The 25608-nt window shown below is 35.0% G+C and overlaps 1 protein-coding gene and 1 long non-coding RNA gene across 3 annotated transcripts in view; one reads left to right on the plus strand and one right to left on the minus strand.

The window, feature by feature from the left end:
• Nucleotides 1-522: 522 nt before the first annotated feature.
• The window catches only part of LOC128922653 (uncharacterized), a 267064-nt gene continuing 241978 nt past the window's right edge, over nucleotides 523-25608 (minus strand). Inside the window, exon 5 of the long non-coding RNA XR_008471836.1 lies at nucleotides 523-789. This is a non-coding gene — a long non-coding RNA (uncharacterized LOC128922653). The remainder of the gene's footprint in view (nucleotides 790-25608) is intronic.
• LOC105219379 (protein Shroom) overlaps nucleotides 23576-25608 on the plus strand; it is a 242275-nt gene continuing 240242 nt past the window's right edge. The window contains exon 1 of one of the 2 annotated variants that reach the window (XM_054233875.1): nucleotides 23576-23893. The gene's annotated coding sequence lies outside the window, so the exon portion shown is untranslated. The other variant, XM_054233874.1, reaches the window with a different exon arrangement.

The following is a 25608-nucleotide window of genomic DNA, read 5'->3' on the forward strand; positions in this document are numbered from 1 at the left end:
ATAGCAAGCAGAAACTTCCACAAAGAATTTGTTATTGTAGCCACACAAATTTTCGTTGTTGTTTCTTTTTTTTTTCCATGTTGAATGTCAACAACAAAGCTCTGTTTCATTTTTTCAAATCATCCCAATAGAATTGTAGTTGCTTCTTGTTGCTCTTGCCTGTTGTTGTCCAGCCCCAAATTGCAATTTTTGTTGGTCGCCTATGACTTTTTCGGGGCGCCTTGTGCGTTGCTGCTTTTTATGGTCGCCTGGTATTTTGCGTAAATGGCAAATATTGCTTGGAACAGGGTGTGTCAGATGAATAATTTGTATTATTAAACAAATTTAATGGAATATTTAAGTAATGTTTTTACTTATAGATACAATTGTTCTCGCTTTATAAAATATGACAAATGCAGCTATCTTGAGATTAGTCCATCAAAATGTACGAATAACCAGTTTATTTAAATCTTTGCTTTTTGTTAAAAAATATTTTATTTATAAAAAATAATAATAAAAACTATATTTTTTTTGTCACAAAATTTTTAGAATTTTATAGAAGTACAATTGATAATCTTTTAATGTGTTCGGGAGTAGAAATAGAGTATTTTGACTCCATCAGTTATTAAAATTTTTTTCCTGTTGAAGTTCGTAACATATAATCTTTTTATTCTTATTATTGATTAAGAACACATTTGTATTACTGCTCCATATGACAGATCAAAACACAATTCTCCTTTTTCTGCTCGTTTTTAGTTCAACGGTGTGGATTTGTTTCCTTTGTCATCAGCAATATCCATTGTGAATAATCTAAAAAGAAAATTTACGAATGATTAATTTACAATTTCAAGTTGAAAAATTATAGTTGAAATACATGCTTGTACTTCAAAAAAAAAAAACCTAGTGAGGGGCAGAAGTGAAAACATGAACTTATGGCGCGTTGGGCACTTTTTTGGGTGAGCATTTTTAGGTGCGCTCGCGACATGAGAAATCGTACATAAACAAGTAAGGAAGGGCTAAATTTGGATGTAACCGAACATTTTATACTCTCGCAATTTATTGAAGAAATTTTATTTGCATAACACACAAATTTAGCCATAATTTCGGCATAAAGTTGAATAGAATAACGAAAATCGTCATATACATATATATATGAGGGCTGAGGTAATTTCTGAACCGATTTCACTCATTTTCACCAGCAAGGTGCACTTTATCAAAGACTATACGCTCACTTAATTTTGCTAAGATATCTCACATATTAACCAATACATATATGCGGAATAAAGCCCACCGTATTCTTGAAAACCCTATAATTAGGTATATGGGACCCGATTTTAATAATTTTTTGAACAGAACACTATTGGAAGAAAACAATTTCCTCTGAATTACATTAAATTAACTAAAAGATTTACCCATATTTTCGGTGAAAATTTACCCTTAGGCGCTGAGTTCAACATGTTCGATATCTGGGGCCTTGAAAAGTTATAGTCCGTTTTCGAAATTTTTTTCACAAATGTAGCCAGAGATGATATACACTATTTGTGTAAAGTTTTATTCCGCTATCTTCATTGGTTCCTTATGTATATATTATAAAGTGAAGGAATAATATGGAATTCAAAATTTAGTTATATGGAAAGTAGTCGTGGTTGTGAACCGGTTTCGTCCATTTTTTGTCCGTGTTATCAGGGTGTCAAGAAAATATTATATCCCGGATTTCATTGAAATCTGTCGAGTAATTCCTGAGATATGGTTTTTGACCCATAAGTGGGCGATTCCACGCCCATTTTCCATTTTGTAAAAAAATCTGAGTGCAGCTTCCTTCTGCAATTTCTTCTGTAAAATTTAGTGTTTCTTACGTTCTTTGTCAGTGAGTTAACTCACTTTTAGTAATTTTCAACCTAACCTTTGTATGAGTTCATTAGTTTGCGAGATATATACAAATAACCGATTTGGGGGCGGGGCCACGCCCACTTACATCCAAATATGCCCCTTCCTAGTGCGATACCTTATTCCAAATTTTACTTTTATAACTTTATTTATGGCTTAGTTATGACACTTTATGTGTTTTTGGTTTTCGCCATTTTGTGGGCGTGGCAATGGTCCGAACGAACGAATGCCCATCCAAAGAGCGCGTATAGTATACATACATATATTATAATAATACACGCGGAGTATATCTGTGTAAAATCTCATCTGTCGCGAGAACGGCTGAAAATGCTCACCCACAAAAGTGCCCAACGCGCCATAAGAAGTTTTCACTTCAAAAATTAAACAAACAAAATAAAAATGTTGTAAAAAATAAAAAAAATAAATATATGTACATACGAACACATTTATCAAAATATGTATAAAATATATAACAAAATACGATCAAAATGCGGAATAAAAAAATAACAAGAAATCTCAAAAAGCAAGTGAAAAGAGGTCCATAGTGATGAGTATTATTTGTGCGTGTTATCTATAAATAAATTAATATGAAATTAAATTAAGTACGAAAAAATGGCAAACTAACTAATGTGTATTAATGACTTTAAAGGCCAAGCGCTTAAGACGCCGCGCGATGAATGGGAAGCGAAAGAATTTAATTGAAGTTGAACCGCAAAAACCGGTTCCACGCTCGTACGAGTACGTGTGCGCATGCGTGAGTGAGCTGCCGGCAAATGGGCGCAAAAATTCTTTTCTGCCGCGAATTCATGTGAAGTATTTTGTTGGGTAAAGCAGTGAGGTAAATTACAAAGCGCAGAAGTAAGTTGGTAAACAACTAAGAGGTTAATTTTTAGGTCGAGTAGAGTATTCTTTGGTTATTTTGGAACTTATTTAATTGTGGGTTGGCGTAATCTGGAGCTGTTTATTTTAATTCGATTAGGGTAAGATTATAAAACCTAAGCACAATTGTCTATGTATATAATATCCATGCTCTCTAGATTCATATAGAATGGTATTTGGTTTCTACTGATCTTATAGGAAAAATATCATCGGGATCATTCGAAAACGAAAACTCCAGAGAGGTTTCGGATGACAGAAATATGGTATATATTAAAGCTGTATAGTATATCGTTCTGACAACAATTTAGGGATTGTTAAGAGCTCTTGAGATAAAAGTGATATTTAAAAGTTATACCAGACGGTCTGGCTTCTACTTAGGGTTCAATGATATTTCTTCTCGAACCAATTATAATGAAGTTATCATTATAGCTTTGATAATGATAAGGTAAGATCTTTTGGTCGTTTTTGTCCTACATGACCTGTTTGGAGGAATAGAATGAAATTATTATGGATTTATTTTTTTTGGACTTACACAGATCCGGAGGTTTCGACGTTTAAATAGGCTATAATTTACCACTGACTTGCTGATAAATTTTATATTAACCGACATCAGTGACTTGAAACCGCCATAACTCATGGTCCAAGAAGATGTTGAAGGAGTTACATACATGCTCTGTCTTCTGTGAGAAAAACCAATCGGCGGACCATTTGTGTGCTCTGAGATTGAACTTGAAAGAATTGCTGAGTTAGAGTTTTTCCAAAAATCTTTCCTTTTCCCAATGATTTATACTCGTTCCAAGTGTAGCGAATCGATAAGCCAACAGGTATAACTCAACTAAACTGGTATAATCTCATGTAGATGAATTATCTTTTGGATATAGTGCAATGAGATAACTTTCATGTTGCCTTTTCAAGTATATCGAATCGAACAAACAATTGGTAGAACTCAACTAAACTAGCATAAGTTGGACTATTTTCGAAACTTTTTCCGTGTTGAGGTGTCTCTCTTTAGCCATCGATTTATACTCGTTCCAAGTGTAGCGAATCGATAAGCCAACAGGTATAACTCAACTAAACTGGTATAATCTCATGTAGATGAATTATCTTTTGTATTTAGTGCAATGAGATAACTTTGTTGTTGCCTTTTCAAGTATATCAAATCGAACAAACAATTGGTACAACTCAACTAAACTAGCATAAGTTGGACTATTTTCGAAACTTTTTCCGTGTTGAGGTGTCTCTCTTTAGCCATGGATTTATACTCTTTCCAAGTGCAGCGAATCGATAAAGCAACTGGTATAACTCAACTAAACTGGTATAATCTCATGTAGATGAATTATCTTTTGGATATAGTGCAATGAGATAACTTTCATGTTGCCTTTTCAAGTATATCGAATCGAACAAACAATTGGTATAACTCAACTAAACTAGCATAAGTTGGAATATTTCCGAAACTTTTACCGAGATATTGGGATCTTTCTTCACGCAACGATATATACTCGATTGGAGTGGAATCGTACAACTAACTGGCATAACTCAACTAAACTCGTATAATATAAAGGACATGAAATGAAAAGTACTCTTGTATGGTATGATAACTTTTTTCCTGCTTTTTCATATAAATCGAATCGAATCGAATAAACAACTGGTATAACCCGATGGAACTGGTATAATCTAATAGATATGGAATTAAAAGTTCACGTGTGCATTTAGTAGCATGACATAATTTTGCTGTTGCTTTTGCATGTAAATTTTATGACAAGAAGTCAGAACATAACAAGCAGACAATGTTTCTTGTGTGATATATTTCTATTGACTCATTCACCAACACTAAATTGCCACAAAATCAACAAATAATTATAATTTTAGAAAGCTTTTAAGTCAATTCTGCTCCCAAAGTTTGTTTACATCCAGAACATAACAAGCAGACAATGTTTCTTGTGTGATATATTTCTATTGACTCATTCACCAACACTAAATTGCCACAAAATCAACAAATAATTATAATTTTAGAAAGCTTTTAAGTCAATTCTGCTCCCAAAGTTTGTTTACATCCACAACAAACACGCCAGCAGGCATTTGAATAGTACTTGCAGCCAGGAGGCAAGTGAACAGGTGAGGATGCGGAGCCAGACGTTCGCTGGGGGGTTGATGCGCGCTAACCCAAAATAGCGCATCTGCTATGAAATGTGTGTCATATGAAAGTAAAGCGACGGGCGAACATGTCGTTGAAATATAAATAAAAACTTTGCAGGCGAATATAGTAACACGCTCCATGTCTGTGTTGCAAGTTGCAAGTTACACGCAATTTCAATTTATAACATTTCATTTAATTTAATTTTAGTTTTTACTCCCGCTGCGACAACTGCACAGATGCACAGATAAGCGGCCAGACTAGCTAGTGGCGCTCCAAATGTGCAATAGTGTGTGCATGTTGGTGTTGTTGCACTACATACTAGTGTTGTATGTGCACGAATTGGGTCGCTTGTTAATATATATTGCAAAAACATATTAAAATGCATTTACATGCACGTGCATATAGAAGTCAAAATTTCAAACACACACACACACACACTTACATATACATATATGTCTGTGTAATCCGTCTTGTTTACCTTTTCCATTTTTGTACTATTTAATTCTTTTTTTTTATGAAGCGGTACAATATTATTTTTATGACTATTTCGTCTTTATGCTTTTTGGGGTAAACATGCAAAGCAAAGAATGGCACAGCAATTAAAACAAAATGAAAAACAGCAACAACAACCACAGTGTATGGGGTTTTATGTCATAAAAAAATTGAAACTAAAATGCCTCGCATTCACTTGCGCATTACATGTAGGCAAATTGAAATTGGGCGCACGTAGTTGAATGCCGTACGCAATTGCGCACTGTGCGGAATTTTCAAGTGCTTCCCAGCGATCAGAGCGGTGGTGGAAAAATTATTTAAAAATATACACTACATATATAGCAGCCAAACCGGTGACAAGCTTTGAAGGGCGTTCTGTGAATTTATATAAGCTGGCAGTCAGACACAGAAGACAGTCTCAGTATACTAATGGGAGACGCTAGATAGTTATGATTGATCAGATAACAGATTAGACTCCTGTTACAACTCTGTTTGTCCTTATTAACGCATGGATAACCGAAGAGCTTTGAGAGAGAGAGAGAGAGAGACACAGGCAGAGCTAAAGAGATTGTTGCTCACTAACATCAACTTCATACCCTGGCTACCAATTAACTTTTAATTCCTCGGGAGAGGATTAAATGATCTCATAATGATGTATTAGTCCTTAAAAGATGAAGATCTCTTACTTGTCAATACGTCTGCTGTCTCGTTTATACTTTATTTATATCAACTTTTGTTTTTGACTCTAGCTATGTTCTAAGGCTGTAAAGCTTATTGCTATAAGTCTAAACGTAGTTAGATTGTACAAAAGATGACATTTGAAGGAACCTCCCTTTTTTCTTCATTTCATTCGACGAAAATTTCTGAGCTATACCAAGTTGAAAACTCAAAATTGTGATCTATGATTGAGGTTAAGACCAAATCCTTGATGCGTGTCTCATTAAGAACTGCCAGTGGAACTTTAATGATTTCAGAGTTCGAGAGTACAGAACAACGTACCGCGCCATAAACAGGTTTATAAAGACTAAGACCGTCTAAGACCGAACGGTCCCCTCCGATGTCCGGGCGAGGTTGGATGTATTAAATGACTTCTCAATGCATACCGACTATGCGATTAATATAACGTCCTCGCCACAGTGAGGAGATGATTAAGGGGCTACCGGATTTACCAGCTATAGTACGCTGGTAGCTACAGCAGCTGGAACCCATTAAGGAGCCCAAAAACTAGACATTGAACCCTCCACCTTCAAATCTGCAATAAAAAAAGAATAAGCGCAAAATAAGGAAAACGTTTCTAAGTCAAGTACTTGAATATTTCTCTCAATTCATAAAAAGACAATATTCCATTTATATTCATCCAACGAGAAATCAGAGAAGTGTTGTCTCAGAAGAAGAAGGAAATATTTATAATGCAATTAAAAAATCGTTGGAGAAGACTGTCAGATTTGTATTATTTAGTAACCCTAATTGATTAGTTTCTTCAATCAAAGCTTTCGAGTCTCTTATACATCTTCTCAAAAAGTGACATATCTAATGACCAGATCTATAATATTAATCTAACCTATCAACCAGGGTTAATTAATTCCTCTTGAACGGCTCTCTCAACCATTTTTTGGTTGTGGACACGATGACCGAAACTGTTGAGTCTACATTGAGCCTGAACTTGTACATCGAAAGCACAGATGTCGCGCTAAGCGAAAGGATATCTTAATAGATCTAGACTAGCTAGCCAAATTAGTTCGCACTGGATTTGTTTTTACAAATTATTTTGAAGTACATACAGCGCGGTCTTTTTCCATGACTATGATCTCATGGATGATCTCGTATACCTCAGCCAGGCCGGATCAAAAGCCGCGCGAGAGCTGAGTAATAAAATTAGAAATGACGCATACCCTATATAATACCATACACAACCAAAATACGTAAGAAAATAATTCTCGTAAGCTTCACGGAAATAATTAGAATACAATTATCTTTAAATTGTTTGACGTAAGATAGGCAATTCTAGTAATATGTAATGCATAACAAATCGCACCTTTCTACACGCTTGCATAAGCCATCTATCTATCTATCCATCTACAACTATTACCAGCACTCACATTGGCTACAATTTCTTACCACATCAAAAATATATATACACTTGTGTATAAATCTAGGTTACTAGGCATAAAGTGAGCTTAATTATTCTATACACAATAATTACGGTACTCTAAAAATCACCATACCATAGTCAATAGATCAAGACGGCGCGATAAACCCACAGCGCACACACCTCCAATCCGGAGCAGAGGTTGGTAGAAAAAATAAAGTAAAAAGTGAAATAATAATAAAAAACCATATTTAAGAAACTATCAAACGCAATCGACGGCACAGAACATAAATGGTGTTGTGGAATGTCGGGCTGGCGATCGCACGACGCACGTCGTTCCGCCCAACGGAACACTGTAGGAGCGCAACACTTTTGCAGCGGTAACAACACATACATACAAATATATTTACTATATTATATATCTGTGTTGGATATCGGCAGCGCTCGCACTTGGCTTTATGCGCTAGCAGCTGGCGATTTATTCTATATGTGTACATATGTATGTATATGCCTGGGTGTGTTCGTGTGTGTACTTCCTTTTCGCGCTCTTATCGCTGGCTCATTTACATCGCTGTCACGTCCACGTGCCCGCAACATGCCACAATTTGACTGACATCATTTGGACGCATGTTTAATTGGTTGAAGTGCTATTGCTGTTGTTCTGGTTGTTGTTGTTATTGTTGTTATTATATCAGCATTGATTTAACCAGCACCTGTTGTTGTTGCTGTTTGTAGATTTTTAGTTTGGCAATTTTTTTTATCTGTTCGCTGCTGTCGACGCATTAATCATTCGGTGCTTCAGAGTGTGTTGGACTGTTGTGGTACACAGCCTTTAAGAAATGAACTAAAAGGAAACAAGTTGGTGAATTTTTCCTTCGTTTCCAGCAATAAATTCCTTCCAGAAATGTTGGCGTTCTAGTTTGTGTGCTTGTGCTTTGGTCTGTGTTCTTTTTCACGAATGGCTTGAAACGCATCGCAGGACTTGATATCACTATATATTAAACTTAAGTTGAGACTCTTGTATTATTGTAGGCTTCCGAAAATTAGTCAATCGAATCACTATCAGTATCTCGAACACTCAGACGGCAGTAATAACATTAATTAAATAATGGTACAGTACCAGAACCTGGTACGAGATGTGTCAATAAAATAACGGCAATTTTCGTTTTTTTTAAGAAAAAAATTCGTTTATATTAATGTTATCGCCTTCAAAATATTCCTCTTTTGATATTATGCGCTTATGCCAGCGCTTCTTCCAAATGTCGAAACACTTATCAAACTCGATACAAACAGATCTTTACAAATATTTTGTTGGGTTAGTGTTGACACATATGTCCAAGATCGATATAAAACGATTTAATCGACCAGTGCTTGACCCTAGAGACATCAATTGGAAAACGGCGGAAGATTAATTTCGGAAATTTTCAAAAAAGAAAAAAACTCTCGGACCTCTCGGAAAAAAGTGCGTCAGCATAGATACTGACAGGTCATCCAAAATGAAATAACAAAAATAAGTAAAACAGTTACGAGAAAAACGCGTTTAAAGATTTGGGTAACAATAATATCTAACTCGGAGCGCACACCTTTCAAAGCCTGTATCTACTATTCGGTTCGACTTGAAAATTTAGGATAATATTCTTGAGATGTTATAGTAATTAATAAGGGAAAAACAAAGAAAAAAAGATTTTGTAATCCAAGAAACCCATGTAACCCCTTAAGAGGTTATATACAGTTAGACGGCCGAAAAAAAGTGAATTTTCCAGAATTTTTTTTGAGAAAACTTTTTAATTTATTGATCCAAAAATTTATACACTTATTATGGTATCTTTTAACTGTATTTTAAGACTTAGTACTAGTAAAAGTATTTATTTGAAAAAGAGCTACAGCTGATCTCCAGGAGCTCCTCTCAAAAAAGACGTTTTGCGGTGATCACTATATCTCGGAACTGAATCATCCGAAATTAAAAAACCAAACAGATTTCGTTAAAATAATGTTAAATCTAGTAATTAATCGAAGGAATAAGCAAAATAAAATTTTTTGACAAAATGGCGGTTTCTAAAAAAAAAATCGGGTTTTCACCGAAATTTCGGCCTTAAATTGTTTACCAAAAAAAAATATTTATCGGAGAGAAAAAATCTTCGATTAATTACTAAAAAATATATTTAAGAAGGTCGTGTTAAAATTTGAGACTAATCGATCTAGCCGTTTTCGAGTAATGGTGGTCACCGACTTTGAAAACACCATTTTGAGAAAAACGCGTTTAAAGTTTGGACCTTGTACTTCCAAGCACTCTGAAACGCCTTTTCAAATTTTTCATTTGCTTGTAACTTTGAAAATATTCACCGGAACGATATGAAATTTTTTGTGTATTCTTAAATATATGTACATTAAGAAAATGAATTAAAAAAATAGATTTTTTGAAAATTCTAACTGTATATAACCCCTTAAGGTGATCTTTATTTTTGGAAGCCTCTGATGAAGCCTCTTTAAATCCTTTGTTTGTACCTACTCATTATTTTTATGTTGTTTTTCTACGTGTCACAGAGTGTCTGAACTTTACTTTTATTTCTGTATAAATATAGTATATGCTTTCCATACAAATCAGTCAATAAATTTCTCTTCAGGGTCTACGCCGCGTATGAGTTATTTTTAATTAAAAATTCATATTTTGTTTTTCAAGATCGCTTCACGTTCCCGTAGGAAATCTGTGCAGCTTCTGTTCTGGCAAAAAATTCTCTAATTAAAGCTCCTTATCCTCGCCACAGAATATCTTTTTTTCTGCCTATTAAGCTCTTAAAGCAATCTTTAATGATCTGATCAATTCTAATCAATCAAATAGTTTTGAAAACATATAAAGCATTTTACCTCTCTGTTACTCTGATTGTTTGGAAATAAGGGTTAGTATAACAAAGAAATAATATACTGTGGAACATATTGCTAAGGCAAAAAAATATAAAAAACCCCGAAGGCCTTGCAAAAATCTACTCTGTATCAAAAGTGCATTTTTATTTTAAATAATTTACATTGAAAAAATTACATATTTATAATAATAACAACAACAAAACACACAACATATGTTTGCGCGAAATTAAAGCTTAGCAAATTAAGGCGTGAGATCTGCAATGCTAATTGTTGTCGTTTTTGCAAAGGAAAACTAACAAACGCACAACAACAGCAACAAGCGCACTCCAAAAGGCGTCAAAGCGTATTTCTGTGAAATATTTCAAAGTCAAAGTTATTAACAATTTTCGCGCTGAATTATGTATGTATAATGTGGAGTATGCATGTAAGCACAAATATTTGCCATTTTTCTATTTTCGAACTTATTTTTTAATATGTTTTTATAAATATTTTTCATACTCCGCTTTGCTGTCTATTTTGTGTAAGTATGTATGTTGTTATTGTTTTTTAACTAAACACGTTTTCATTATTACGAACCACTTGTTACGTTTTTAGTTTAATTTTTTTCAATTTAATTTTTTTCTTTTTTACTTAACATTATTTATTTTCTTTTTTCTCATTTTTCTTCATATTTACTTTGTTGTCCAATTGTTGTTCGCAAGAATTTTCGCATTACACAGAGTATAGAGTTGGGTGCGTGAACAAGTTTAGAGCAGTCAGCTGCCGGGCCGTTCAGCGCTTTGACGTTCAACCGCATTTGGGCATCCAACAACAGCAACAAAAAACATAAACAACAACAATATACACAAAAGCAATATTTAACAACAATCAGCCATGAATTGTTGACTGTGTCTATCCATACACATGTATTTAAGTATGTTTGTATATATGTATATGTATGAGTGTGTGTAAATCTAGTATTATGTACGCTTATGTGATTGGACTATCAATCAATGTTTTCATTACTATGCACAGCCAGGTTGCAGTGAGCTTGAGTTTTGTCCGTTTTTGCGGTTAGGAGTGGAGCAGTCGCGTTTGCGGCATTTTTTGCGGCGCTTTATTGGTCCAGTTCGGGAGTGTTAGTCATTTGGTCGCAAGTTTTTTTTTCGCTAAATGAGCATAATATTTATGGTGTTTTGTAGTTGTATATATTGCAAACTATTGTCGGCAAACTTATTTATATTAATACTTATATAGATATTTGTTTATTTTGTTTGTATGCTTATGATTATTATATTGAAAATTTATTAACAAAGAAATATTAAATAATACGTTGTTTAAGGTTATGTGCATTGGACGGTCTATCTTTGATAGAACTAAATCACATAATAGTAGTTGTAGTCTGATAAAAAAAACATCTTAAAGGGTTATACCAGTGTGACATTTTCAAAAAAAATGATGTTTTTATTTTTTGCTTATTCGATAGTTTTCACTTTCAAAAATACCCTGTGAAAGCGGTAAGGTCGTATCTTGAATAGTTTTTGAATGTCAGCGTTCTAAAATGCGACCGCTCGCAGGTTTTTGCTGCTATAGTCGAAACTTTAAAACAACATTTCTCAAAATTGCTCAACAAGAAATTGACCGATCGACCGAAATTTAACTGAGTATTCTTGAATATATTTTCTATACAATGACCAACCTACTATCTTTTTTATTTGTTGAAAATTGTCAATTTGGCATTAAAAAACGATGTTTTTTTTTCAAAACTACGCCATTTTGTTAATATTTGATATTTATCAATAATCGTAGGTCATTGTATAGGAAATATATTCAAATTTAATAATCTTTTTGCTTTTTTTTTGTTTCAGTGGCGCATCCACGGGGGGGGGGGGGGGGTTTGGTTTTTTTGGTGTTAAGGGGTTATATACAGTTAGAATTTTCAAAAAATCAATTTTTTTAGATTTCATTTTCTTAATGTACATATATTTAAGAATACACACAGAAAATTTCATATCGTTCCGTTGAATATTTTCAAAGTTACAAGCAAATGAAAAATTTGAAAAGGCGTTTCAGAGTGCTTGGAAGTACAAGGTCCAAACTTTAAACGCGTTTTTCTCAAAATGGTGTTTTCAAAGTCGGTGACCAACATTACTCGAAAACGGCTAGACCGATTAGTCCCAAATTTTAACACGACCTTCTTAAATATATTTTTTAGTAATTAATCGAAGATTTTTTCTCTCCGATAAATATTTTTTTTTATAAACAATTTAAGGCCGAAATTTCGGTGAAAAATCGATTTTTTTTTTGACAAACCGCCATTTTGTCAAAAAATTTTATTTTGCTTATTCCTTCGATTAATTACTAGATTTAACATTATTTTAACGAAATCTGTTTGGTTTTTTAATTTCGGATGATCCAGTTCCGAGATATAGTGGTCACCGCAAAACGTCTTTTGCTCCTGGAGATCAGCTGTAGCTCTTTTTCAAATAACTATTTTTACTAGTACTAAGTCTTAAAATACAGTTAAAAGATACCATAATATGTGTATAAATTTTTGGATCAATAAATTCAAAAGTTTTCTCAGAAAAAATTCTGGAAAATTCACTTTTTTTCGGCCGTCTAACTGTATATAACCTCTTAAAACACCCCCTAAATTCAGAGAAAAATATATGTTTGTTGATATGGGTTTGGAATGAGGTTATTGATAAAAAAAAACACATCAAATTATAAGCAATTATAACAATTTACAAGATTTTTGTTGTTATTCATTCGATTCGAACTTTCTCTACATTTGTACAAGCAGTATCGCTGAAGCTCAGTGATTAATTGAGGATTATACAGGATCTCACATTCCCTGTTATATTTCCCTTGGTTTTTGAAAGAATTCTTCTAGTATTTCATCAACTGACAGATCAATATCCCTATGAATATTCATTGATGCTAGACCATTGAGCCTATCTTGACCTGTCGTATTTCGTAAATAGGTTTTAATTCTCTTTAAACTTGAAAAACTTCTTTCCGGTGATGCTATTGAAGCATGAAATAACGCCAATATGCGTAAAATCTTGAAAACATTCCCAAAAGACGTTTTGCTCACTGCTTCTAAAGCTTCGAGAGCATTCCGAAAATGCTTGCCTGAAGCTCGCGTTTCCACATTTTCACCTCCGCAAAAAAGTTTTGTTCTGAACGGTTGATCACCCTTTCATAAAAAGAAAATATTTCTCGAGCTTTTTTAGCGTCAAATTCGTACTTTGGGAAAAATACACAAAAAAACGTGTCCTATAATAACTGAATTTTCGCGAGGGAACTGCTATATTAAAAATACGTTGAGTAATACAACTTTTCGTGTGTGTTCAAAAAATAACGGGACTTAAATTTTTTTTTAATATTCAATCGTCTAAATTAATGTTGGCGCTTTCAAAGTAGTCCCCACTCGATATCATGTACTTATGCCAGCTCGTCTTCCGTTCGTCGAAACAGCTCTTAACCTTCATTTTATAGAATTTAATATTCCCTTTATTTATTTGAACACATGTCGTACTTACATATGTATGTAACCGGCTGAATTAAGCTCCATTCTTATTAAAAAAATCGAAAAATTCCAGATATCACAGATATTTATAAATATGTAGAAGCATGAATCACCGTTAATGAAAATTGAATTGAAAATAATTTGTTGTATATTTAGCGCGCCTTGCGGAACATCAAAAAGACCACAGGCTGACCTCCTGACCTATTAAATAGAATTTGAATGAACTACAGCAACAAAAAGGTACAATAACAATGTAAAGTAGCAAACAGAGTGTGTGAGTATATAAAATCTGGTATAAATATATGCATATAATACCTAATCATGCGTTCATATGCGTCTTTGCCACAAAATTACTTCATCAAGCGCAGATAATAATATAAGTTGATTACATAAAAAAGAACTTTTTTATATTTTCTTTTCTCTTTTTTTTCTTTTAATTTTATATATTCTTAATTAATTTTTTATATTTTTTTCTATTATTTATAAGGCAAGCAACTGAAATCAATAGATTATGGTGTTGAAAAGCTGGCAAAACTTTAGAATCAAATGTAAATTTGGTAAAAGTCGACTTTGAGTGAGACAAACAAAAGACTTAAGCAACGAACTTGCTCGAGTGTGCTACAGCGCTAGATGTCCGCAGTGTTATGTTTATATACAAACGTTCTCATAAACCTGTGTAGAAATGTAGACTGCTTTGCGTGCGACTTTTGACACTCGCTGAACTCACTGCGCCACAATCGGCACATTTTAATTATGATTATGACTTTAGTTCACTGCTAATGATGCGCCAAATAACATGTATTCGCCGCAACTTAATTATATGCCAGCGATAAATCTATTATTTAAAATATGAATTGGCGCTGCTAACGGTCACATCGATCACGCTACACATGGAGCCGGCGAAAATGCTTGAAAGCAGAGTTTATCAAAACGACCAATCAGCGTCACCACAGTTAGTCACTCACCTCTGAGTTATGCAGTTACACAAGCGCTATATATACTATATATTTAGATATGTATGTATGTCTCATGCTACATATGTGCGTCTGTCATGCGAAAAATTTTAATTTATTCACGAATTTTGCACACACACATTCTCTTCTCTTCTTGAACGATTAGACCGCGTGTCGAGTATTCCGCTTTTACACGAGATTTATTTTAGTCTGCGATTAAGACACAAAGTCAAGATCAATGTCTATAAATGTGTATTGTCTGTTAAGTAATAATAAATAGTGTTGCTTAGCACAAGATTTACATGACAAAAAGCCGCAGCAGCAACAGGCAAACAGCAGATTTCAATTTATATTCGTACAAAAAAGCAAATCTTTTTCCACTGCATACGCTTTGTGAGCGAATTTTCGAGCGCGCTTAATTTGCAAATTTACGCGCCAAGCATTCGTTTATTTAGCTGGACCCGCCTTTAAGCCCTCAGCGTGTCAGGGTTAGCTTGAATGGCGTGTAAATTATGCAGATGTATGTATGTGCACATGTGTGTGTGTGAGTTGTTGAAAAATAGCTAATAAAATTGGCGCATTAACATTTTCAAGCGTTTAATAAGCGTTTGTGAATGAATTTCAGCTTACAAGACGCTAATCAGTAGATATAGTAGCCAAAAGCGTTAAATGAGAATTGTTATTAATATGATTATACATATGTTTGTATATCTGTAAATTATATTGAGCTGATTGTACTTTTTTTGTGAATTTGAACCTCGAAATGTGCTTAAGGGTCTATAGCGTTAATAATGTGTGTAATTATTTGTAGAATTAAAAATTTTATAATTTTAATTTTTATTTTAAATTACTTTTAGAGATTTGTAAATGACACTGAAGAGGTCTGAAATATAAATCATTTTTTTTAAGAGGTTCACGATGCCTAATTTAAATATTTTGCTTGAAATTTCGGTACTATATTTCGGGATCCCAAATGTTCGGGATTTTTATAGATTTTAGAAATTAGAAAATTTAGAATCTTAAATAGGGTTCTACAATATTCACTTTAAGCTTCCTGCTTAATGCCCGAAATATCGGGACTTAATTTATGTAATGCCGAAATTTCGGAACCACATTTCGGGATTTCAAATTTTCGGGACTTTTATATATTTTATAAAAACTATGATAAATTACTTAAATAGGGTTCCAAAATGATGAGATAATGCTTTCTACTTAAATCCCGAAATTTCGTGACTACATTTCGGTATCTCGAATTTTCGGGATTTCTGCAAATTTTTTTAATCATGGAAAATTACATAAATAGGGTTTCGAAATACTTAATTTACGTAATCCCAAAATCTCGGGACCCCATTTCGGGATCACGAATTTTCGAGATTTTTACAAATTTTCTTAAAAAGCACACGCGGAACTTAATACTACTCCTTCTTCTATTTGACTGGCATAGACACCGCTTACACGGTTATAGCTGAGTCCCCAACAGCACGCCTATTATTCCACGCTTTGGTAGTTTCGCGCCAATTGGTTATGCCAAGTGAAGCCAGGTCCTTCTCCACCTTCTAACATGACCTAAGCAACGTAGCCGCTGTCTCTTTAATCGCTGAAATATGTCAATGTCGCCGAATAACACAAACAACTCATCATTCCATCTAAATCTTCCGCAAAACCTTTCTCTCGAAAACTCCTAGTGCCGTCTCATCGGATGTTGAAATCGTCCACGCTTCTGCACCGTAAAGTAGGAAGGGAATGATGAGGGACTTGTAGATCTTGTAATACTCTTACATCAGTTTAATTATTGTCTGAGTACAGTTTCTTCGGAGAACATAACCTTTTAAAGTAGCTTCACGAATCTAATATTTGAAATAAGTGCATCAAACATTATGTTCCATATTGATAATTAATTTAGAATTTTCAAATCACTCTACCGGATGCCATTCCATACGATTTAGGGACAATTAAAAATTTTATACCGAAAAAAAATTTCGGGGTTCAGAAATGAGGTTCACCGAAATATGGTGAAGTATTTTAAGCTAATTTAATTTCTTCAATATTAATATTATATAAAATATCAGCGATCTGGATATATTAATTTCAAAATCCCGAAATATGCCGAACCATCAATTTCTTAAATACTTTTTAGAAAGATATAAAAAGTTTTTCGAATCTTACAACAACAACACAACAATATTTAAAAACTTGCAATCCCGACAACAGAACACCTTACAGCTTTTTCAAGACTTCTATTGTGACTATTGATCTATCAAGTTTCATATCCACTGCTGAGACTTAGTCTGTCGCATTTTTATGCCATGAAATAAAATCAACTATTAAAGTATCGCATTCATCCTTTGAACAATAACATCAACAACAACAACACCAGCATTTGCTTTGACAGCAACAAAGTAGGCAAGAAATTAATGGAACGATTATTGGTTTTGCCTTTCCAAGTCAGTCTGTCCAGCCACAAAGTCAACGTTGGTGGTCCGGTCCTTTGCGCTTGTTCTTAGGCGCTAAATTATGTGTAAGCACACAAACAAACATACATATATTTGAGATTTGATTCCTCGAAATGTTTAAAGTGGCATGAGAACTGAGGCAAACGGTGATTGGGCAGAAAGAAAAAAGTAGAAAAAAAGTAAAAGCGAAAGAACTTGAAATTTGGTTCACAATTAGAAGCGTGTGTGTGTTGGCTAAAAGGGTGTTGATTAACGGAGAAGACATGGCTTAAGATGTCCAACAACTAGTGTCAGCATTTCAAATTTTAATCAAATTAAGTGAGAAACTCAAGTTAAGACATTTTCTGAAGTCCATGCAGCAGTTGACATTCTCAGCTTCATAAGAATACCTTAAAATCCCTTCTTTGTCTTCTTATTTCTAGCTTCTCATTCGATATCAGCGTTCGCTATCTCATTGGTAATAAATAAATGTAAATATGTATTAATTAAAAGCCATACATATGTTTGTGGTTATCAAATTTTACGAAGGAATATCAAAAAAAAAAGAAAAAAAAAATAAAACGAAAGGGTGAAATGAGGCAATTAATTTTATTTGATTACATTTGCATTATAATTTTGTCCAAGTGTTGACAAGCGTTAACTTTAAAGATGTTTTTTCAATAACGAGTTATCGGATAGCCGCAGAGCAATTGCTGCTGTTTTAGAATATATAAAACAGAGAGTTTTCTCATTTCACCTGATGGAGAAAGAGAGCCGGTGTAAGTGAGTGAAATTTGTGAGAGGCGCATAATGAGAAGGTTAAGAAGGGAGAGTGAGTGTGTTAAATAAAGTTCGATCATTTGCTGATCGTTTGAGTGATGAGTTTTGTAGTGAGAACGAGTCTATAAATTGACGTTAATGACAAGCCGTTGACAAGTGAGCAGCAACAGGTTGATGATACGGTTTAAATTGATAATTGAGTTGAAATGACGATTTACTCTCAAACTCAATTCTCAAATTACTTGAAATGCATTTTGGATAAGCCTCAGCAATTATATTCTCCAATCGAGAGTTCTCTTCATCATCTATTGGATAGTTCCAGCCTCAATCCCGAAGAAATTTTGAAGGCTTTAGGTCATGCTTCCATAAAGCAAAGGAAAGAAAGGGCTTTAAGTCTGTGGTGGCTTTTCTAGGGGCAAATAATATTTTGAGGTATGATGCCATATTAACAGTCTTTGGCCTAATTCGAATCGCAGTCTATCCAAGTGACGAAGACCCAAGTATGAATATGAAGAGCTTCAAGAAGGGCACTAGATATCCCTAATACATCCACGTGGATGGCCTAATTCGAATCGGAGTCTATTCAAGTGACGAAGACCCAAGTATGGATATGAAGAGCTTCAAGAAGGGCACTAGATATCCCTACTACAAGGAAGACTTCGGATTTTTTTCCCAACATTAAATTATCTGTATTTATGTTTGTTAGAAACGAGATCATGTTTGAATTGATATGTTTTAGAGATCTTTTACTACTGAAGTTAAGGTAAGCTAGATGATATGTATATAATGGAAAGGAATCCTTCGTGAAGACCAGTTTTGGGCGTTTCATAAATACAAAAGATTCCAAAACTTTATTATTTTCTGACATTTTCTGCTCACTCAAGATGAAATGAGTAACTACTCAGTACTTAAATTTAAGCTCAATCACCGATTTTCTAATTCTCTCAACTCACTTTACTGCGACTCTCGACACTAACACACTCACTCGCATGCGCTCACACGGCTGGAACGGGTTATATGAGAGACGAAGAATTACTTCTTTTTTCCAGCTGGACAACAAATGGCCAACCAAACCAAAAGCAGAGCGGCTTAAGAACCACAATGGCAATAGCAATAACAACAACAAACTGCGCAGAGTGACTTTCAAGAAAAATACCAGTTTCACTTAATTGAATTTGGACTTTTCATAATAACGACAATAAGCATAATAGTACAAAATAAAATATAGAATGTCTGCAGAAGAAGAAAAAAATTAAATATTATTGCCAAGGGAAGGAGGGAGCCTAAGGGGGTTTAGCAAACTATGCTTGCACAGAAGAACCATTGAAAACATGTTTCAAAATGGTGAGAACGGCGAAGAAAAGTAAAGCTTGGGGGCGACTAGCAGTGTCTGCAAAATATAAGAAACTCCAAAGTGGCGACAAATTTTGTGCAAAGCGAAAGAAGAACGCAAATAAAAAGAAACCGAAATGCAATGGAAAGGCGGCGAAAAGTGGCAAATATGACCGTGAGCTAATTGGAAGGAATGTATGTAAGTAAGTGTGGCAAGCAAGAGTATGTGCCACAGACTGTGTGCTGCCACGCTGCTTGTGGGCTGTTGAGTTAGAATCAGCACCCAAAAGTCTATGCCAATAAGAATCGAACACACAATTGTTGTAGACAAAGGTAAAGACAATGAAAGAATGAATACGAAATTTTTGTGGCAACGCAAGCAGCGTAGAAGAAATTGTGTAGAGCACGCTTTGTATGTAGAACCGGCGAAGTAGTGAAAGAGAGAGCGCGCAGACTGGACAAGAACGGACGGTTGGACAGAAGTAGGAAAGACTAGGCGAAGACAACCCAAGGTAAGCGATGAGCAGAAATAACTAAGAAAACTGTATGTATTGAAGAATAAGCAGAAAAAAAGTGAAAGATCGAAGTAAAGTGATGATGATACGGATGAATGTCTGTGTGTACGTCTGTGGCATGAGAATGTGTACAGTTGAAGAGACGAAAGAGTGAAATAGGCTTAATAACGCTTGACAAAGCGATGTCTGTGCGTCTGAAGGAAAAAAAAACAACAATAATAATAATAAAAACGTAAAAAAAATCCGAAAGATTCATAAAAAAGAAGAAGAGTTAAAAGACCGCAACAACAAGAAATAAGAAAGCAGAAATGAGCTCAGGAAAAATATGCCGAAGAATATCATAAATTCTTGCTCGTTGACTTAACTGCCATGAAACATTTCGTTGTTGTTGTTGTTGTTGTAAAGTTGTTGTTGTTCATGCCCACACTTATGCTCAGCAGCGCCACTGCAGCGCTAACCAAATCGGTGAGAGAGCGCAAACTGCAGCTAGAAGAGAAGGTGGCAGCGCCAAACATAAAATGAAAAATGAAAAAATAAAAACAAAAACAAATCAATAATGTGAATCGAGAAAATAAAGAAATGAAAAAAGTTGATATTGAAGAATTTTTATGTTGCACACATATCGCATTTGTACTCTCTTTTTATTGTAACTATTTACAGCTCAGCTGTTGTTATTGTTGTTATCACTCATATGCTGCATGGTTGCATATATGTAGGTACATACATATGCATGTGTGTATCTATGTTTGGATGCAGTTTCATTTCTTTTGTTTATATTTACACTTGCTGTTCGAGACTTTGTCTTAATGGGGCAGGGGTGTGCAGGCATGCGCTTGACTCACTGACTGACTGACTGCCCGCCTGTTGCGCGTGTGTAATTATTTGGCTGTCGTTTGTATGAGCGCATGCGCGCCCTTACTTATTTGGTGATTTGTTGATTTTTTTCTAGTGCTTCGTTGTTGTTATTTTTGTTTTTATGGGTTACCTAGCAGTGAGTGAGTTATGATCGCGTATTAGTAAGTGCGTGCCCTTACTCCAGCCTATGAAATTATATATGAGCTGTGATTTAAATTTATAAATTACACGCGTGCAGCTACTTACTTACACTTGCGTGCGCAAGGTGGTAGTTGCGCTGTTGCTATTTACCATGCCAATGCCATATAATAGCCAATAGAGTATCAATCAATATTTTTTTTTTTATTTTAATTGTTGTTGTAAAAATATTTTTATTGTTGTTGTAAGTTAAAAAACACCATAAAGAGTATAGATATATTTTTCTTATTATTTGGGAATGAATATTAGTGTTGTTGTTGTAATTTAAAACCTTCATCAAAGTTATAACTACATTTTATGGAAGTTGTGTTCATATTGTTGTTGACCCGTTATTATATTTAAAAGCATCGAACAGATTCAGAGCTGGAGTGTTTTCATCTATTCGGACAACATGACCTAGCCAGCATAGCCGCTGTCTTTTTATTCGCTGAACTATGTCAATGTCGTCGTATAACTCGTACAGCTCATCGTTCCATCGTCTGCGGTATTCGCCGTTGCCAATGTTCTGAGGACCATAAATCTTGCCCAAAATTTTCCTCTCGAAAACTCCTAGTGTCGTCTCATCTGATGTTGACATCGTCCAAGCTTCTGCACCATAAAGAAGGACGGGAATGATAAGCGACTTGTAGAGTTTGATTTGAGAGTTTGATTGGTTCGTCGAGAGAGGACTTTACTTTTCAATTGCCTACTCAGTCGAAAGCAAGAGTGATTCTGCGCTGGATCATGACGGAGCTTTTGGTGTTGCTCAACGTCAGCTTACACAGCTGTATTAGTTTTGCAGGGATACCAAATTCAGACATCGCGGCGTAACGGCAGTTCCTTTTCGTGTTGTCGAAAGCTGCTTTAAAATCGACAAAAAGGTGGTGTGTGTCGATCCTCTTTTCACGGGTGTTCTCCAAGATTTGGCGAATGTTGAATATCTGGTCAGTTGTGAATTTTCCAGGTCTAAAGCCACACTGATAAGGACCAATCAGTTTGTTGACGGTGGGCTTTAGTCTTTCACACAGTACGCTTGATAAAACCTTATAGGCGATATTTAGGAGGCTTATCCCACGGTAATAGGCACAGATTGTGGGATCTCCCTTTTTATGGATTGGGCAGAGAACACTGAGATTCCAATCGTCAGGCATGCTTTCTTCCGACCATATTTTGCATGCACCTTACCAATTCTTCGCCGTCGTATTTGAATAGCTCGGCCGGTAATCTATCGGCCCCCACCGCTTTGTTGTTTTTCAGGCGGGTAATTGCTATTCGAATTTCTTCATGGTCGGGTAATGGAACATCTGTTCCATCGTCATCGATTGGGGAATCGAATTCGCCACCACCTGGTGTTGTACTTTCACTGCCATTCAGCAAGTCGGAGAAGTGTTCCCTCCATATTCTCATTAATTTCATAATTTTAATTGGAGAAGTAGGCCTGGGATTCCAAAAGTTTTATCAGCTCACAATGTATATGTCAAAGTTGCCTAAGAAATTTTATACATGTTTTCAAAGAACATTGGCTCCTCTCTCATCCCAGAAAAATCTTTCTTGAACCTGAAGAAATGAGGTTTCAGAGAGTGTGATTAAATAGCTACGAGTTTGTTAAAGGTTTTGTTGGAAAATTTGGATAAAGTGTTGAGAATAATCTCAGATTCGTACAATCTGTTCACGATGACATCGATATTAAAGGTCTAACTCTTCATTACCAAGATTTAATAAAGAAATAAGGCGTTCCAGAGCACTGAGGTTTATCTTATTGTTGTTATTGAGGTTTCTACTCACTGGTTTTCGCAAATTAACGGAGAGCTATCGGACTGGCAGTTCCTAGTCAGCAAAAAATCGCAGATCGGTTTCGTCCACTGTCATAGGAACAGAGAGTTCTGAATACTTGCTAATAGTCTTCAGCTCAAATATATTGTTATAAGTCAGACATGTTGGCATAATATCTAAGGTAATTGTGATTCTTAATTTAAGATTTGCAGGTTACATAGAAATATGTTGTATTCTTCTGACTTTAGAACGCAAGCGCTCTCTGAGGTTTATGAAAAAGGGTTTGGTGGAAAAGTAAAAAGGACGAGACCCACAGCAATGTCGCTTAATTTATTATTTCGATTACCAAAACAAGCCGCTATCTTGTAGGGCTTTATATTTGAACTGAAATTTGGACATGACACGGTCTTAGGAGACGCCTATATACTTAAGAGGTTTTACAGTAAGATTTAAATGTGGCGTGAGACCTTTAAGAACCAAATGAATTTACTACAGTATATCGAATATACAATCAACAATAATTTGTACCAGAACAAAGTATAAGAATCTCTCTAATTATGTTTGCGCCCAAACGCGTTCGTGTGTACCCACAGCATAAACGAGATTTGAGTTTCTTCTAAAGATACTTGAGTCACCCCACAAAACCGTATGAGTCACATTCAAATAAAACTCACTCACTACAAATCTTATACACACGAGTGTGACTCAAGAGCGGCGCTAATGCTTACTTGACCAGCGTGAGAGCGTGAGTATCTCACAGATACTTAACTGCATATCTTCAAGCATTTCACACACACACAGGTAACTAAGCAAGTCACTTACCTGTCTTTAGCGGTGCGCAGTCACTCAACCAACAACTCAGCCAACTTTATCGGCGCTTCTTGCCGTCTTAGCGCTTAATGGCGGGCAACTCGCTCGCGCAACGTTCAGTCGTATTTCGTACACTTCGGTGTCTGAGTCGTTTCGGTTTGGCGTCGCGTTTCGCAAAACTGTCAATTCGTTTCTTTGTTTTTGTTTTTATGATATTTCACTGCTTTGACGGTTACTTCGTTTTATGTTGTTGTGCGAGTGTGTGCGTGTGTAATCAGTGATTGCGGGCAGCATACTGGTTTTTTGGTGGTGCGGAAGAAAATTAAATATTTCGTTTGCAAAGAAGTGAAGAAAAAAAAAAACAAAAAATAAACGAATTTTCGGTACGCGTTGTGGCTTAAAATCGGCATTTAAATACAAAATAAATTTAGTAAGTGTTGCGAGTGTCGGTGTGTGTGTGTGTGTGAGTGGCGAAAAATTCGCAAGCCGCTTACTTTTCAACTGAAGTTCTGTGTTGTTGTTTTTGTTGTTGGGGAAACACGTTTTCCTGCAGTCGCACTAGAGTTACAAGTCTAGAAATGCCACCAACTCGTTAGCAAAACGTAACACCTGAGAAATCTTACGGCGTGAAGTCTGCTGTGGTCCACGTTTTAATTCTACGTGTTTACACAAACACACACACATGTATATATATGTGAAATGCCAGTGTATTAGTGGCTCAATGCAACGCTACCTCACCGGCTAAATAACGCGCGAGTGTGTGTGTGTGGCAAGAGCGCCTGCTCATGTTGCACCTGTGTGCGTGTGTGTGTATTTCGCGCTCTGCTCTGCTCTTGCTCGGCTGATCGAGTGTGAATTTTTCTTTCTTAGCTACTTGTTGTTGTTGTTGCTCAGCTACTTCTGCAAAAGTCTTGTGCGCGTCTCTTTGTTTTTGTTTTTTTTTTATTTTTCTTACGAGCAAACTCGCCTGAGCGACTTGTTGCTGCTGCTGCCGCAACTGGCTGATGGTCAAGCACCACCAGCGTCAGGTCGGGTCGTTTGGCAAGCTATTGGCGCTCCACAGTTGCCGTTTCGGAGCGCGCCGCTAAAGTACGCGAAAACTACGTCGAGCGGAAGTCTGCAAATCAAGAAAAATATTTTGCATTTTTTTTATTGGAAGAAAACAATTTTTTTCTTGTGTGAAAACAAAAATAATCCATTGCAACCACAACCACCAACAACATTTGCAGCGTGGCGGCTAAAGCCTTGCTGGCAAGAATAGTGCTTCAAGTGTAAACTATATAGCGGCGTGATCCTTTCGCAGCACAAGCCATCGAAGTGTGTGCAGTGAGAAGTTGAAGAAATTAAATATATATAAGTGAACAAGCTTGTGCGAAAAATTGTAAAGTTAAAGTGCATAAGCAAGCCTTAAGTGGATAATAGTGTTTCTTATAACAAAAACAAAGGCAAAGGCAGCAAGTATGGAGTTATATCAGCGAAATTGAAAAGTAAATAAAATAAAATTGTGTAATTTGTGTAATTTGTGTGTAAATATGTTTATTATGAGTTACAATTATGTGTATGTAAGCGGCTTATTTGGCGTGCAGGCTGTAAAACATTGAGCGCGCAGTTATTTAAATAACTTCAGGAGAAAAATATGATAACAAATAATGTGTGATAAGTTAGTACTTCGTAATGAGGCAAAACAACTTTTGAGAATGCGATACTTGTGAGTCACTGTACGATATATAACTGCGACGATAATAAAGTGAACTGATTTGAATGCTAAAGAATGTGTTTAAAATTGGAAGGAAATGTGTATGACAGAAATAATATTTAACATTATAGTTAAAAATTAAAAAAATATATAATAATAAATAAAAAAAATTATAACAATAAATATATAAATAAATTATAATAATAATATAAAATATTACAAATAATAATAATATAACTATTTTTATAAAATTTTCTAAAAAAAATAACATTAGTGTATAAAACTTTTTGAACAAGCCAAAAATACTGTTAAATTCATTATTATTGCATTAAAATAATAAATAAATTAGCAACCGTATTATTAATTATTTTTGAAATAAATATGTTTTTGACTTTATTGAGCTAAAATCTAAAATAATTTTAATAAAACGTTCTTTTAAGTAAAGTTTT

The sequence above is a fragment of the Zeugodacus cucurbitae genome, chromosome 6, assembly GCF_028554725.1.
Source record: "Zeugodacus cucurbitae isolate PBARC_wt_2022May chromosome 6, idZeuCucr1.2, whole genome shotgun sequence".
NCBI classification, from domain to species: Eukaryota; Metazoa; Arthropoda; class Insecta; order Diptera; family Tephritidae; genus Zeugodacus; species Zeugodacus cucurbitae.